This window comes from Zootoca vivipara, chromosome 1 (genome assembly GCF_965207765.1).
Source record: "Zootoca vivipara chromosome 1, rZooViv2.hap1.1, whole genome shotgun sequence".
Lineage (NCBI taxonomy): Eukaryota > Metazoa > Chordata > Lepidosauria > Squamata > Lacertidae > Zootoca > Zootoca vivipara.
The window spans coordinates 73,315,621-73,331,163 of record NC_142582.1 but is presented as its reverse complement, the minus strand read 5'-3'; the positions used below and the strand labels follow the sequence as shown (position 1 = coordinate 73,331,163).

The 15,543-nt window shown below is 43.9% G+C and overlaps 1 long non-coding RNA gene across 1 annotated transcript in view; it reads left to right on the top strand.

Moving 5' to 3' along the window:
• LOC148687623 (uncharacterized) overlaps nt 1-15,543 on the top strand; it is a 37,902-nt gene that overhangs the window by 13,292 nt on the left and 9,067 nt on the right. Inside the window, exon 2 of the long non-coding RNA XR_015949592.1 lies at nt 7,772-7,862. This is a non-coding gene — a long non-coding RNA (uncharacterized LOC148687623). The remainder of the gene's footprint in view (nt 1-7,771; nt 7,863-15,543) is intronic.

The following is a 15,543-nucleotide window of genomic DNA, read 5'->3' as shown; positions in this document are numbered from 1 at the left end:
TAAAAGCTTCTTAATGGACTTGTGTGCAGAAGCAACAAGCTGCTTCAAATAAGGAACTTTCTGTACTCAAAAATAATTTACAATAATGAATTAATGGATGTGCACAGTAAAAACTTCATGGGTGGGGGAAGAAGCTGTGTATTTCCCCCAACTCCCATCTATATATTATGGATTGGCCAGTGGCATATCCTGCTGAATTTGCGTGCATCTACAGGCTGCAACTTCACACACTCTTACTTGGGAGTAAGCCCCACTGCAAAAACGCCTCTAGCAAAAGTGAATCTTCTCTAGGTGGCTCTTCCACATTCTGTATACAGTATGTTCATAGTTACTCGTTAATAATACAGCGGCACGTCTTCCCAAGATGAACCTGAAACTGTTTTCAGGAGAACTCTGAACCAAGAAGAAGAGTATTAGGTTAAAAGCAGGGCTCCCCCTCCCAGGGGATGGGGAACATGTGACCCTCCAGATGTTGATGGGCTTCAACTCCCATCCTGCAGCCCAAGCCAGCCTGACTAAGGGTCAGTTTGAAAGTGTCATAAGGCAAACTGAGGGGGACACACGGAGAATTCAGTTTCAGCTGTGTATTTTGGGGTTGTTGGTTGATTGTCCCTGGAGATCTGATGTGGAAACAGCAGACAAGTTTTTAACCTGCGCCTCTACCTGTGCTCAACTTGCATCTCTCTAAATAAACTCCACTATTAGAAAATACCATAAACCTTCTGCGACTTCCTTCCAAAGGATATTGTTGTTGTTGTTGTTGTTGTTGTTGTTGTTGTTGTTGTTAATAATAATAATAAATTTATATGCAACTTATTTGTCAAAACTCAGGTAAATGCTGTCCCCCCACCCCACCACCCGGCCCGGGACTTCTCACTGTGTAGAGTAACAGTACTCAATAAAATATTGCAATCTCTAAATACATATACTATGAACTTTCTGAAAGTAAGAGCTGTTCAACAGTGGAACTGTCTCCCTTGGGAGGTTGTGGACTCAAATGGTCTCATGAGTGCTGCAATGGCCTCATGAGTGCAAAGCATGCTGAAAGCACAATAAAAAGGATGTTTGGAGCACCCCCAGGTGGTGAGAGAAAAATATTCCAAACATGGTGCAAGTTTTGGAGCTGTGTTTCCAAAGAGCAGTCCTGCATGTCTCATGGCAAAGTGCTTTTGAAGGTGACATGCTTAGAAAAATGGCTTGTGATCCGAGAGCAGGCTGCGTACATGCAAGCGTGCATGTGTGAGGTGTGCAAATGCACTGCTGTTCAAACGACAACATTCCTCTAGGCATACACATAGCTTTTAGCTCGGGTAAAATAGCCCTATGGAACCTGGCCATACTTGTGTTCTCTGCATATGAATGTCCACTTCTTTCTTGCCAGAGGGCCTTTTTTTGGGTTCCTTTTGCATGTTTATGTGATTCATATACCAAACAACTGGAAATTGATTTTAAGCGGAATGGTAAAACTCCTATAGCCTTCAGGAAACAAACATTAGGGTGTGTGCGGGTGTACCTAACTAACTGCAGGAGCCAGATGGGTTTTTCCTGCTGCAGGGCTGCCTTTACTTTTCTACTGACACATAGATCTGGCACTGAATGCAGTGTCTGTTTTCACCCTTTTCTTCATGCTTCAGGCAGGCTTCGACCTTTTCCTTACTTTCTTCAGGTGTCTGACATGTTCATTTGATTAAATATTTATTTTGCAATCTATTTCGTAAAGAGCTGAAGCAAGGCTCTAGGTCAGTGGCTCTCATATTTTTTTCCCTCTGGGTCACACTTTCAGAATAAAAATTGCCACCCTGAATTTTTTATTGATAAGAAATACATTGGACAAAACAAATAGAAACAACTCCTAGCAAGGTTTGATTTATAACATAAAACACAACTACTTTATAATATGATCATGATACATGCAGAAAGTATAAAAACAATGCAGCTACAGAAGAACTCGAATCATTCCCAAAATATAATAATAATTGAGTCTTCTCCTGTACTCTTGTTTGAACAGCGATTCTGGATCAAAACTAGGATTCTCCTCAGTGTCACTTGATGCTCTTGCACTCTTGAAAAGATATCTATCCATGTTCTGAAGATAAAAAAAAAAAACCATACTATACTACCCTTTTTGTGTGCAGCAAGCCTTTTTTGGGGTAGTAAGCAACAAAGTAATGAATAAATTCAGAGAACTCACAATATTGTGACATTTTGGTTGGTCCTAATACAGGTACTGCCCAGCTCTAGATTTTGGAAGTCTTCTTACAGACAAACAGCTTCCTTGGCTTTTTATCAAACACAAGTGGTGTTGCTATCCACTGCCTATTCATAGAGGAAAAGGCTATCAGTGACAACTAGCCATGATGGGTCTGCACTGCCTCTAATGTCAGAGGAAGTACGTCTCTGGATACCAGTTACTGGGAATCACAGGTGAGGAGAAGGATGTTGTGCTCAGGTCCCACTTGCAGGTTTCCCGTGGGCACCTGATTGGCCACTTTGAGAACAGGCTGCTGGACTAGATGAGTCCTTCTTGTCCTTGTTTTTCTGCAATCTTGGATTAGGACTCTTGTCAAACAGACGATTCCACGCTCTGTTCAAAGTTCAGCTTTGAGAGTCTTCCAGACTACAGTGGGGATATCCATTACTGGAAGCAATTCACTTAGTACACTGTGTTCTGCTCGGCGTACAAGCAGCCACGGAACACCTGCTGGCCATTAGAAGATGCACAAAACAGGCTTCTTATGTTTGAGGCAAGCCTGGCCATGTTGAGAAGAAAAGGATGGGGTCTTTGCCAAAGTTTGTGTATGTTTTCTGCCACAGTCACGCTCTCTACACCCTAACCTTAAAAGCATGAATCATATCAGAACCTGGGGCTAGGTCTACCAAATAAATAAGTCCCAATCACTGTTTTAGATCAGAAACACGGAGGACTTAATACCCTACAGAAGCTCCCCCAAAGCTCTATAAAGGGAGGCTCAGTATTTTGTATTCTTTGCCATTCACCCCCACCTAACGCTACTCCTTTCTCAAGGGCGTGATCCAAATCACAGATATGTAGACAGGATTACCACCACCCCTGCCTCCTCTGTAAGTCAAAAGCTTTGGCTCCTGATCAAAGACTATGCCTACACTAAGAGAAGGACCCTAATAAAAATGGCTTTCTATGCAGAGGGACAAAAAGACTTCCTTACACCTGCAGATCTGCAAAGTCATCAGAAAGCAAAACGGGAGTTTTCCTCTTGCACACCCACAGCAGATTTGATAACTGACTTCTGATTCCGGAGCCCCCGTATTGTCTTCAGATTGGGCCTACAGGTATATTTCTGAAACATGGAGACTTAAGTATATCATTCAGCACACTCTGTATTTTTAATGCCTACAAGCAAGGAGATGGGTGTAACTTTGGATGTGTATCTGTGGGGTTTTTTGTTTTTTTGTTTACCGGTATGGCCTTATAGCACACATTCAAATGTGTGCTATAAGGCTATATTTATCCATTATATTTATCTATTATATTTACACTTACACTGTGCTTAAAGGACTCAACCATTAACAGTGGCATGAAAGGCAAATAAAGAGATGTATTGCCCTCATAGTTCACCACATCACCATGAACAGAGCACCTGTGCATTCATGCTAGGGCAGAGGCAGCTTCTCCCCTCATCTCTGGGCTCGCTGCCCAGGTTGCCCTATCCTTGTCACATGAAGATGGTATGTAATTCAGATAGGGTGGGGCAGATGGCTAGGTCTTTGCTGCTTTGCTTCTCTCCTCCTGCTGTCTATGTGTCTCCTCTGTCGAAAGCCCCGAGACTCTGCTGCGTTGTCCCTTATTAGAGCTAAATAGACGTTAAATAATGGGAGCAATTCTGTTACTAATATAATGGATGCTGTCAAGTGCTGCTGAATGAGGGCGCGTTTCACAGCAATCATTCTGTTTGTGCGCTTGATAGCCTTTTAATCCAAACATTTTGAGCGAGGCTGTAACCTTGTTGTGATGAGCTGGCTCCATCCCACCCACCCCCCCACTAACCAACCTTTGTTTACTGCTGTCTTTCTTTCTCTAAACTGTCTTCCTCCACCACCTGTTTCCCAAGCCAATTTGTTTCTCGTTTGAACTTTAGTCGCCTGCAAGATAGTGTCAAAAGCAATCAGGGCAGAAACAAGCTTTGCTTTATGCTTTGCATAAAATATCATCTCCGTTAAGCATTCTGGCATGGGAATCCTGGATGCAGCCCTGAGAGGGAGGTATGAATACAAAAGCATTCCAGCGCGGAGTCCCCAAGCCACCATTTGTCTCATCTGTAACCTGATAGCTGCAACATGTGCGCAAGTGCTAACAGGGGAGCTGCAGTCAAATGTCACGTTTTTGTCCACTAGAGGATTGCACTAGTGGGCCAGGCACGAGGCAGAGGCTACCACACCAGGCCTACACAACTTGGTACCCATCAAGCCAAACACAGTCCAACAACTGTGGAGTTTCTCCACCCCCATTGTTCTGCCCGGACACTGAGGTCCAGCTCTGAGGGCCTTTTGGCGTTTCCCTCACTGCGAGAAGTGAGGTTACAGGGAACCAGACAAGGCCTTCTCGGTAGTGGCACCCACCCTGTGGAACGTCCTCCCACCAGATATCAAGGAAATAAACAACTATCTGACTTCTAGAAGACATCTGAAGGCAGCCCTGTTTAGGGAAGTTTTTGATGTTTGATATTTTATCATGTTTTTAATATTCTGTTGGGAGCCACCCATCATCATCATTATTAACCAGGCATGGAAGCTCGTCTCAGTAAGCCACTCTGAGTGTATTGGTCCTCAGTGTTGCTGGACTACAGCTCTCATCATCTCTGACCATTGGTCCTGTTGGCTGAGTTTGATGGTAATTGGAGTCCAGAGGGCCACAGGCTCCCCACCCCTGCATTGCAGCATTACCTGAGCATGAAAAGACACATTCAGAAAGGTCAGAAGCCAGGCTAAACACGACTGGCCTTGATTCTGTGGGTCTTTTCACAAAACAACAATAAACCAAGCTGCCTTTCTGTCAAGGCAAGATGCACCCGTTTCTTCTGTATCTTAGCTGATTTCCATGTCATGTTTGGTATATTGCTGCTCCTTAAGACTGAAGGTTAGGTATGCTTGGAACAGGGATGGTTTGCTGCTTGAGATGAAGGAAAAATGGTGCTACCTCCCCTGACTGGGAGTTGGAACCTACTTCAGCACTAGCAATGGGATAGCATTCTCCACTGAGGCAACAGGCAAGTTTAGGTGGCCCAGGAAAGGCCTTGTGGCAGACATACCTTTCCTACAATGAAGGAGAATGGCTAGGAACAGCCTGCAGCATCTGCCTAATAGTAGGGCTGGCCCTGCTTGGAGTATTATTTTCTCTCCCTTTTAGGATAGAATCATGGTCAGCTTGAGGATGCAGACAAAATTTTCAGCATGCCACCCTTGTCTTTCAGAACTGCCACCTCTGAAATTCCAAGTTTGCCTCAGAGTTTTCTGTGACAAACAATTTTAGCTGGCCTTAGATTGCATTGGGAAGACTAGTGTCTGCATAGACACTTCCTGATGCAAATTTCTAATGGCCCAACAGTGACCTAACCAAGTCTCCTGGGAAATTAAAAACTAACATTAAATAGGGTGATATCATTGTTGGTCATACTCAGAGTATGACCCACTGAGAGCAATAAAGTTAAGTAACAAGTCCATTGGAATCAGTGGCTCTACTCTGACCATGTCACATAGGATTTGATGAAAAAAAATTCATAATACTGGTGTAGATCAAGTTTAAATAATATTTGTCAGAGCATCCATCAGGAACCCTGAGAAGAACAGTCTTTGAGAATGCCGAGAAAATTATGCCAACAAAAAATATGATTCCCAGGCAGTCCTGGTGCCCTCAGTTGAAAGCTGACATGGCACCCTGAGGTAAATGCTGAGTCCCTGGGGCCCTCTGCTGTTGACAACAAATCTGACATGTTCCCTTCTTCTTCTTCTTCTTCTTCTTCTTCTTCTTCTTCTTCTTCTTCTTCTTCCTCTTCCTCTTCCTCTTCCTCTTCTTCTTTGCCCAGCACTGACGGAAGGAATGGGCTTGTACAGCTGCACTCCACCATGTTCTCCTCCTCCTCCTCTTCCTCCTCCTCCTCCTCCTCCTCCTCCTCCTCCTCCTCCTCCTCTTCTTCTTCTACTTCTTCCTCTTCTTCTTCTTCTTCTTCTTCTTCTTCTTCTTCTTCTTCTTCTTCTTCTTCTTCTTCTTCTTCTTCTTCTTCTTCTTCTTCTTCTTCTTCTCCTCCTCCTCCTCCTCCTCCTCCTCCTCCTCCTCCTCCTCCTCCTCCTCCTCCTCCTCTTCTTCTTCTTCTTCTTCTTCTTCTTCTTCTTCTTCTTCTTCTTCTTCTTCTTCTTCTTCTTTGCCCAGCACTGACGGGAGGAATGGGCTTGTACAGCTGCACTCCACCACACACAATTTGAATTTCCCCACAGTATAACTCATTGTGAGGGTATTCAAGTGGCAGTCTGATGCTCCTGTCCACAGCACAGTTGGGCCACTCACTGCTGGCAGCTCTTAGAGCCCAGAAAGCCATCTGCTTGACAGCAGTATATTTGGCCCTGAACTGTGCACGGTTCAAAATGGCAAAGCGGCAAGTTCAGCCAGTTGAAGTATCAAGCCAGACCTCCTGTCAACACCCTGTTTGTTGTTACTGCCACTGCTGGACCCTCTGCCCACCATCTGGTAAAAAGTGGCTATTTTTTTCTGTTGTATTCCCCACCCCACTCCATTTTCTGGCCTTTGACACAGCTTGGACACTAGGCTTTTGCTGCTGGTCAGTCCGTCATGTCATTCAGCCTTTGAATCTCAGGCTTTGGGATGCTGGAGAGAAGTAGCACCTCTACTCTTACTGTACCTCTTCTTGCAAGGCTCGTCGATGCTTTCCCTGGGACAGCAGAGCACCCAGAGGAGAACTGGTGTCGAGTGTGCCCAGAGGAGAAGGGGCATGGCATTGGGGGAATCCTGAGAACAGAGAAGCCTAGATAGCTACATTCAGCCCCCAGGCCTGAGGGTCCTTACCCCTGGCTTAAAGGACGTATGCATTTGGTCCTGATGCGTGTTCAACGCCAGTATGAAGAAGTGTGAATCACTGGGAAACTAAATTCTCAGTGAAAGGGCTAACTTGTGTACTGAACGTTATGATTACTAAGGTAGGGGAAGGTGAAGGAGAGGCTGGCTCTCATTCATCCAATCAAGCCTGCTGCTTTTCGGATAATAATTGTGTAGAATTTGTATTTTTTGGGGGGGGAGGGGAGCAGCAGGTGTTCCTGGCTGCCTGGGCCGTAAATTGAGACAGGCCGAAATCCCCAAATACACCCACAGGCTGGCCACTCCCTTCTCTTCTCACCCTCTGAAGCTTGACTGTGAAAGGAAAGCTGATCATTCCACCGTGAATGGGTGGCATGCCTGTTATTTTTCCCTGTGCTGTAGACATAAGCAAGGGATGACCTACCAAGCACCTCTACAACAAGGTGGGGGGAGGGAGAGTGGAGGGATGACGGCAGGGAGCTCAGACAGTAGAGTGGACAGCTAAAAATGCCTCCCGATGATGGAAGAGTAAGGGCTTTCGGCATTCATACCTTATGAGACTTAACACTTCTGCTTCTCATGGGATTTGGGGATGAAAAGGAGTGTGTGCATGTGCCTGTCTGTCTGTCTCTGTGTGTTTTAGTGTCATGTGTTTAACTTTACTGAGGACAGTCCTCTATTTGACAAAGTCCTCCTTTTTTTTTTTAGCTCCAAGCTCCGTTTAAAAATAAAGAACTAACAGAGGCCTTGAAGGTTACCCACCGATAGCACCTGGGCAGCAGACTGAGGAGATACGAAGGTCACAGTCTTCCCCCACTATAGCGAGATGCATTGTATTTTAAAATTTTAAACTGTAGTCATAATTTCTAAATTTGCATCTATACTCATGCTGTATTGTTTTTAATATTTTAATATTCAGTTGGAAGCCGCCCAGAGTGGCTGGGGAAACCCAGCCAGATGGGCGGAGTATAAATAAATTATTATTATTATTATTATTATTATTATTATTATTATTATTAAATCAACATATGCAAATGTTACCAGGAGCAGCCATGGGGCAGAACCTCGGCAATTGCTTCCCAGAAGCAGCGGCACTGCCACTTAACAGGATGGGGAGGGGCAAGGTAGTGGCCATTCTGGGGCTCCATGCTGGACTAGCAGAGCTAAACTGACCCTGCTGCCAATGCAGCAGATAGGCCTGATCTAGCTGTTGCCTTAGTTTTCTTCCTGCTGGTAAGCGGAAGCAAGTACCGTATATTGGTAGGAAGTTATCACTGTGGTTTTGCCACACCTGTGAGCTACACCCTAACCTGTATCAGCAGAGTAGCTAGCCATGGGGGCGGGGCACTCTGTGTGGCGCCTCTCTGCAGCCTCCCCCTCAGCTGTAGGGCAGCTGAGGGAGAGGCAGTGGCCAGACACATGCCCCACGCTGCCATTTCAGGAAATGCGGAACCTGCAGGCGCCCAAGCCACCATGTCACTCCCAGGAGAGACGCGTGGCTCTGCAGGCCCCGTGGTAAGTGCCGGCCCCCGTGGTGTGGTGCCCAGTGCCAGCTGCATTCCATTGCGTTTGTTGACTGGACTAAAAGGTTTCGTGAGCCCAATTTTTAAAAAAACTCACATTTCAATCATTTTGTCATCCCCAGTGATGACACCCAGGGCGGCCCACATCCCCTTCCTCCGCCACTGACCTGTATACATTGCCATTTCTCATTTACATGAATTCCTCTGAAAGGGGATGAATCCATGCAGTGCTTTTTTTCTTTAAAAAAATGTTTAGGGGTACTCTCATTTTTCTACTCATATTGAAATACTGCCCCTCAATGAGGGCAAACTAAGATTCACAAAATGTTTAGGGGTATGCGCACCCCCAGAAAAAAAGCACCGAATCCATGTGCATATGTAATGTGCCTGACAAACAGCTATGTGAAGTGACTTTGCACTGATAAAAGAAAAACCATCAATTATTTTAATTAATAAAGTTTAATTTTAAAAATGGAACTTGGAACCAATTAAAGTGAACATTTATAAAAATAAATATGACTTCCTTTTTTTTAAAGTTATGCTTCATTTGAATCCTATACTTCAAATGTATCTTTTTGTCTTGTTACTGAACTGTCATAAGCATTTACCGACTCAGTCCTGAAATCCTTCATCTATACCAAAAACGTATTCAAGGTTTGAAGTGTAGAACTTAAATACTGTACTGGCAATATGAAGATTTGGCTAACTCTTATCAGTCTCTCATTACATTCAATTCTCAGTTTCAGGAGAGAATGGAAAATAATATTGGATACTCCTCATGAATTAAAGTGACACATCACTTTATTTCTATGCCAAGAAAAGTTGCATTGGCTTAAATTTCTGTATGTCTGGTTGCTATTAAAAGCGCAGGAAAAAATCATCAAGAAGGTGGCAACTCTAAAAATAAAATAGTGGCCCCCAATCCACAGAATGCTATTCTGAAATCCCATTGAATTCAATAAGGCATAATGTAGTTGTGAGGGAGTTGTCCTGTTGATTTCAGTGACCAGCCCTTTTCATACATTATATTAACAGCAAATCCTATATATGTCTACTAAGAAGTAAGTGCTACTGATTTCAATCCGTTCAAGTGTGTAAAGGATTGTACCTTCAGCATGTGTGATTGTGTGTGGGGAAGTATTGTATGTGTCATCCTTATCACAAACTCATATTTGCAACTGATATATATATACTAATCAAAAGGAAGGGCAGAAAGCTGTGTTCTGCTTGGGTCAGAGTTGGAAGGGACCACAGGGGTCATCTAGTCCCAACCTCTGCCATGCAGGAATCTTTTGCCCAATGTGGGGCTTCAACCCACAACCCTGAGATTAAGACTCTCATGCTCTACTGACTGAGCTATCAAGTCAGGAATATATAACTTGGCTATGGAAAGTTGCTAAGAAAGCCAGTGTCCCCCGGGGTTTTGGGCAAATAAATATGAGAGTCAAAATATTGGTCAGGTAGGCACTCTGAGGAGTAATTCTCCAGGTTATCTATTTGTAACGCAGGAACGGGGAGCCAGTGGTCTTCCAGATATTGCTGGACTACAATTCCCGTCATTCCTTATCATTGGCCTTGCAGGGGGGACACCAGGCTTTATGGATCAGTCGGCAGCTTTTAATTTTGAGAAGGTGCTGTGGCCACCAGTCACAAAAATGGCTGCCTTGGAGGCATGGTATAACGCAAAATGGCAAATGACACCCAAATGGCAAAAGAGGTGGTGACAGTTTAAAACACTGGACTTGAGCCCCACATGACTGCCTCAACTTCCTTCCCTTCTGCTTTTTCCTCTACACCAACACAGAAGTTAGAATTCTAATTGACTGTCATCCAAGGCTTGCTGGATCTGCTTAGTTTTCTTTCCTTTTTTTTTTTTTACTACAACTCTTAAGATCTACGAACCGGAGCCAAGTACACATGGCATATACGGTAATTAGTATTAAATAACAGAGTGCCTCTGAAGCACATTCTGAGCCCATCAATTTATTTCCAGGATCAGAAGTAAACTGGGATCACAGTCCTTTCACACAAAACTCCAATCCTGCTTTTCTTTCTAGTTTAGCTGAGGAAAGTTGGTTTGTGTTTGCTACCATTCAACTATTGGGAGTAAAAAACAACAACAAACCTTGACGATCTGCTTGCCAGATCACCAAGAGATCTAGCAGTAGATTCCAATCTACTTTCTGCTCCAGTCCCCCCTGCAGTGAATCACACCACACCACAAAGCATTCATAATTTTAAAGAAAGGAAACACATCTCTCAAGATGCTCAGCATGGGGCTACATCATTTGATCCTCCTTCTACCCAGAGAACAATGGGCATATGGGGCAACTTGGGAGGATTGGAAACTTGGTGAATGTCGACTTAGCATAAAGGGTGTACTTTGCAGAAAAACAAATAGCCAAAAGTCAGCCACAACTTTGTTATTTTTTTTAAAAAAACATTGTTTACCCTGCCCTTCAGACTTACAAGTCCCAGGGCAGCTAACAATCCAGAGATGAAAAAGGATTAAAAAATAAAGCATTGCTAAAAGAAGCAGAGAAAATGAGAAACTGGAAGGTCCATGTCAACTAACAGTGTGCTGCTGTGAGTCTGTTCAGAAGTTAGCCCCATTCAGTTCAGTGGGCCTTACTTACAGGCAAGGTTGCAGCCTAAAACAGAGTTAGCCAATAAAACTCCAGAGAATTTTTTTAAAGGTCTTCAACTGCTGCCAAATTCAGCACCGGGTAAGGTTCCTTCCATAGCGTGTTGCATAACTGGGGCACACAACAGAGAAGCCCCTTTCCTTTGTCCCCCATCCAACTATCAAAAGGCAGAGGCGGCCTGAGAGGGGCCTCAGAAAGGCAATGTTCAGGTCAAGTTCATATGGGTGAAGGTGGCCTCTAAGAAACCCAAACAGTCAATGGCTTTAAAGGTTAAAGATGGTACTTTGAACAGTTCCTCAAAACAGATGCTGCAGCCAGCAAAGCTGCTTAAGAAGTGAGAAGATACGTTTTGTGTGGCCAGTTCTGGTCAGCAATCTAACAGCTGCCATTTTGAGTCACTTGAAGTTTCTGAGTACCAGTATTATTCAAAGGAAGCTCACATGTTCTGCTTGTAAATGCATTCTCAACTGTCAGCAGCCCACCAGGTCTGAGATTGTGCTATCTGAGTACTAGTGGGCAAGGAGAAGACCACCCGTGAATCTCTCTTGGGTCATACATACTGCCCACTGAGTGGTTTCTACCAAGTCTGTAGTCCATGTGACTGCTCAGTCCAATGTGTAGCTGCTGCTATGGGCTATTATACTGCTTAAGTCAATGTGGCTTTCTCTGTTACTTTCCAATAGCACCTTGCTCAAAGCAAATCCAAAATAGACACATTTTTCTTAGAAAAAGGAGCTGTGGAGCTTGAGTTGAGTTGGGACTTTGGTGCAAGGAGAAGGGGATTTAACCCTTCCCCCCAACCCCCCCCAAATTGTCTCCTCCTTTGAAGCTGCTATTTTCATTTTGAACTTGTTCCAGTATCCCCACCCCACCCACAAAAAACCAAACCTGCAGGTGCAAAGGCACTGCATTAGAAGCAGCTCTGCTTTTGCTGGATCTGCTGTACTAAGCCTGACCCGATAAAATCAAGGTTATAGTTTCCTTACAAGCTGACTTATTAGCAGACCTATGCCATTGTTGATTCCCTTTAGTGAAACACAATAAGAATCCACAATAAGACTAGATGCCAACTATGCAAAACTTCCCCTGTGTAATTAGGCTGTGGGGATTGAAATACTCTCGTTGCCAACCTCCTGTCTCTCTTACACCTGATTTGTGATCAAGGCACCAAGGCATGTCTGCTTTATATGACTCCTTGGCACAAGGCTAATGGATGAGATCAGATGCCTGTCCATCTGCAGCTCAAACAGCTGAGCAGTGGGATTAGCACATTAGTGTGTTCCGAAATGGGAGGCCTACCAAATGAGATTAAAGCTTTGGCTAGCGGTAGCCAGTAGCATCCTGTAACATGATGTCCTGATGCATTGTTAGAGAGAGGGAGGCCTGTATGCAACTTTTGGATAGCAAGAAGGATAAAAAAAGAGTTGCTGCGGGAAGCCTATAACAGAGAGGGGGGAAAGTCAGATTCGTTGGTAGTTTCACTTTATAAGGGGATAGATAGATAGATAGATAGATAGATAGATAGATAGATAGATAGATAGATAGATAGATAGATGATAGATAGTTTAGTTGTTTAGTGGTGTCCGACTCTTCGTGACCCCATGGACCATAGCACGCCAGGCACTCCTGTCTTCTACAGCCTCCCGCAGTTTGGTCAGACTCATGCTGGTGGCTTCGAGAACACTGTCCATCCATCTCGTCTTCCGTCGTCAGCTTCTCCTTGTACCCTCCATCTTTCCCAGCATCAGGGTCTTTTCCAGGGAGTCTTCTCTTCTCGTGAGGTGGCCAAAGTATTGGAGCCTCAGCTTCAGGATCTGTCCTTCCAGTGAGCAATCAGGGCTGATTTCCTTCAGAATGGATAGGTTTGATCTTCTTGCAGTCCATGGGACTCTCAAGAGTCTCCTTCAGCACCATAATTCAAAAGCAACAATTCTGCGGTGATCAGCCTTCTTTATGGTCCAGCTCTCTCTCTATATATATATGGGAGCGAATACATAAAGTCTGGGTTTTGAACTGAAATACAGGGGTTTAATAAAATTTTCATCAGATTGCAGAAGCGCCCATAGACTGATGTCTATGTCCTGCCTCTACTCTTGGAGAGTAGGGGGGGAGAGCGCTGTTGTGCTCTGGTCCTGCTTGCAGGCTTCCCAGAGGCTTTTGGTTGGCCACTGGATGCTGGATTTGATAGGACACTGGCCTGAGCCAGCAGGATCTTCTTATGTCCTCTTGGGCTTCAGCCACAAAGATGCTTAGCCCTGGGAGATCTGAAGCCTGAACAAACATGGTGCTTCTGCTTGCCATCTCTGTGGTGTTGGGTAGCAGGTGGATAGGGGGCTTCCTATTGCCTCAGGGCTGCCAAGGCTTGTGAGATTCTGGAACTGGCTGGTGTTGTGCTTGCAGTTCACATCTCCCTCTACAGGTAAGCACAAGGACCCAGGGACTTCTCAAACCAAACTGCTGGTACTTTGTTGGATGTTTGAGTGCAACTCAGCTTGTAGAAGAAGGGTGTTGCATGGTTTGAAATAGACAGAGCTACAGTAGGTTAGTCTGGGAATCCGAAGGTCCCAGTCAGCTTACTTCTCTATCTCCTTGTTGTTTAGACTGATACTCTCAAGTTGCATCCTGTTTAACATTTTCTTCCCCCTTGTCACACTTATTTCTTGGACCTCAAGATGAGAGGTCACCTTTAACAATCTTCTGAGAGAACAAAAGGAGCAAGCATAACTGCCTTGTTCTTCTCTAGTTAGACTAGAACTGGAAACTCCTATTCAAGTTATTTATTTTCTACAATAAACAACTTTATTATTTTGTTACCTACAGGTATCTGTGTATGTAACATGTAAAGTCAACTCTTTGAGCTCGATTCACGACCTTAAATGCTATTCATTCTGCATACCAAAAGGGTTTCAATAGGTTTTCACATTATGCTTCCTATTCAGAAAGGCTACTGGTTAGCAGAATGACACTAACATCTCTTAGGAAACTCCTGGTGTTTTGAGATTAATTCTCTTGTTACAGGAGAGGTTGGGGAAGGTTGAGGAGTCTGTCTGTCCTTTTGGCAAGGATGAGGAATCTACTGAATGTAGAGAGCCTTTGCTTCTCTATCCAAATGCCTCAAATTGCTTCCTGGGCTGTATACATACCTAGCCAAGGTACCTAATGAAATATATATGCTCAAATGCAACATAGTTCAGTACAGTGGTACCTCGGGTTACAGACGCTTCAGGTTACAGACTCTGCTAACCCAGAAATAGTACCTCGGGTTAAGAACTTTGCTTCAGGATGAGAACAGAAATTGTGCTCTGGCGGTGCGGCGGCAGCAGGAGGCCCCATTAGCTAAAGTGGTACCTCAGGTGAAGAACAGTTACAGGTTAAGAACGGACCTCTAGAACAAATTAAGTTCTTAACCCGAGGTACCACTGTAGACTGAAATCGAACTTGACAATCAAAATCTCCTGATTTTGTTCCATTTTGAAAATGTTGGCAATGATACCAGTATAAGTTTCTTCTGGTTAAAAAAATAAAATAAATTTTATTAGCAGGTGAAGAAAGCATACAAAATTGCAGGGTGAGGTATATGTTTTGCTAATGTTGGGTTGTCAAAGAGATATTGGTTTGCTTGAAAGCAAGTGAACTGTATGAATTGATCAGCACAAAATTCACTGACAACAAAGCTAATTTTTCCTGTATATTACTGATTCCATCATATGTAGCTATGTTGGTTTATGTTTATGATTTATGTTGGGTATTAACAATTCTCAATTCAATTATTCCAAAGCAGCTTTGAAGTAATTCAGTTGGATAGAGGAGAATGGGTGGTTACTTCTGTCATAGTTTTAAGATGTTTTAAAGATGCTTTTAATTGTATTGTTTTACTGCTGATGTGTTTGTCACCCTATAGTCCTTTGGGAGAAAGGATGGAATATTATTATCAATCATCATCATCAACAACAACAACAACATCTTTGCCATATCTGCATGTCCCATGCAGAAGTGTTTGGGGGGCTAATTTCATTAAATGTTTGTCTCATAACTTTTATGTGTTCCCAGCCCAGAAACACCCACCCAATCCATTGGTTTCTTTACAAAGGCCATAGGTACTACCTTTCTGCCATCTACCATTCAAGGTGCTGAAGGGTACTGAAGGGTAAAATGAATATTCATTACTCCACCCACTTTTTCTTCTGGCCCGCCCACCAGGTGGCCCCTGGAACATTGCCTGGAAGGTAATGTGGCCCTGAAAATAATGGGGCCCTCACAACTTCACCAGTTCAGCCTCAGCTTTTGCCATCTATGAGATAGATCTTAAAGC